This window comes from Atta colombica, unplaced genomic scaffold (assembly GCF_001594045.1).
Source record: "Atta colombica isolate Treedump-2 unplaced genomic scaffold, Acol1.0 scaffold337, whole genome shotgun sequence".
Lineage (NCBI taxonomy): Eukaryota > Metazoa > Arthropoda > Insecta > Hymenoptera > Formicidae > Atta > Atta colombica.
Genome location: NW_017259445.1, coordinates 23,806 through 26,238, shown reverse-complemented (window position 1 = coordinate 26,238; position 2,433 = coordinate 23,806).

The window sequence follows — 2,433 nt, the reverse complement described above, 5'->3', positions numbered from 1 at the left end:
ATATATATATATATACATTATTTATATAAAATTTAATAAAAATTTTTTTTAATCAGATAAGTTCACTTAATCAGATAAGTTTCACTTAATATATTCGTCGTTTTGTTAGATAAATAGAAACATAGAAGATTTCTGAAAGATCATTTTCTGCACGTGTTGAATTTTTGCTTAACATTTGAAGATTATTAGTACAATGATTACGAAAACGAGCCTGTCATTAAATTTTTATTTTTTTCTATTTTATTTTTTTCTTATTTGTATCTTATCATGAATGAAAATGTTTCCGAAAAGCGAGCAACGGGAGATATTAGCGGATGTAATGTGAACTTGCACACATTTTCCAATGCTAAATGAAAGTTAAAAGTCAAACTTTGATCCAAGTCGCGAGATATCGGTGTTAATGCAGGAGATATTTACTAACGATGATTACGCGATTAGAAAATTTTTACATAACATTTCCTTTTACACACACACACACACACACACACGCGCGCGCGCGCGCGCGCGCGCATACGCACATACGCACGCAAGTACACACTCGCATACAAGTATTTTTTAAATTGTTGTTTTTCAGATTATGATAAATTGTGTATTTGTAATTAATAAAAAATATGCTAGAGATTTTTTTTTAATTTTTATGTACTTTCAGTCTTTAAGTACTACGTTTGTGTAATAAATATTTAAAAAATATTTAAGTAAAATATTTGAGAAAAATATATATTTCTTATTTAAAAATTGTTTTATGTATTTTACAAACTTTATAGAAATTAGAATAGGATTTTCTTGTATTAGAAAAAAAATTTTTATTTAGTCGGTAATAAATATATAAATTAAAAATATAAAATTATATATAAAGACAAAAGTTTAAAAACATATATAAAGATGAAAGAATAAAATTGTAATTGTTTTCTAACTTCGTTAATAAGGAGTAATTACCGCAAATTCTTACATAACGCATAATGCATAAGAGCATAATTCATAGTGCATAAGAGAATCAATTAATCGAAATTCTTCTTTTCCATGGAATGAGAGTAAAGGAAAGATTCTAATCAATTGATTCGCTTATGCACTATGCGTTATACAAAAGTCTGTGTTACGGCCTTAAAACTTTTTTACTACTTGATTTTTTATTCTTTCAATAAAGAGATGATAGTAATATTTTGCAACTAATAAAAATATACATAAAAATATATATGTATCTTTAAAAATTTAACTTGTGCATATTGTTACACTTATAATTATAAGATATAAAGGATCTTATTTTAACCAATCCAATTTAATCAATCCAGTCAATTTTCTCCGAATTATTGATGATGAAATTATTGATAATTTCTAATCACCAGGATGTTTTAAAAACGAAGGTCAATTACGCGAGCGATTGACTTTCACTTTCAAAACATTCTGCATATAAAAATATTACAAATTATTATATCAATCTGTTTACATCATTCTTTATTTGATTTGCATTTATTAACTTAATCTATCTTATCGGAAATACTTCTATTTTAAAAAAATATAAATTTTTTATATTCTGTAAATTTAAATATTCTTATTTTACTTTCCACATATTTTCTTGAACGTCTTCACTCATTCATTTGCTTGTTACTGAGTTTGTACATCGGATTTTTATTATATGTATAATATTATCATTAATAGTACAACAGCCTAAATCGAACTTTAACGATTTCAATTGCTTTAGTATTTTATTTTTTTATGGAAATAAATTATTAAATTGGCTAACTCTTTTAGAAGGATACAGCAGGATAAGCTGTATATGTACATCCGTAAAGTAAGTCTTTTTATGAAAAATAGGATCCATAGTAATCTCATATGGACATATGGCTTTATATAAACGTATTATATCTCTTGCTTTTAAAATGACTCAACTCGTAAAACGTAAAAGATATAATCATAAAACATAACTAAAAAATTATCAAAATCATTACAAATTCGAAAAAAGTGATTCAATCTTCTAGCCCGAATTTTTCGTGGTTCTAAATAAATTTATACATCGAAATCAACAAATATCAACCTTTAAATACAAATTAATAATAAATTTGGTAGTTTCAATAATTTTTTTTTTGCAAAAGCATTAAAAGATTTATACTGGCCTTAATCTGTTAATTTATGCCGTAGTCTGTAAGAATTGATTAATTATAGTCGAATATTTATTTCTCTCTCATTCGACTAAATCCAAATATCGATATATTAATATGACTTCACACCAGGCTAAAGAGAGTTTAAAAAATTGTCAAAATCATTACTTATGAGTTGTAAAAAGAAAATAACTAAAATGACATTTGATCATGTTAAAAATATTATTTTTTGTCGATAATATTTGATTAATCATTAATTTTCAAGTTAAAAAATAATACCTTTACTAAAAAATTTAATTTTTTGAATTGTGTTACTTTTGAAGTAAAAGTTCGAGCA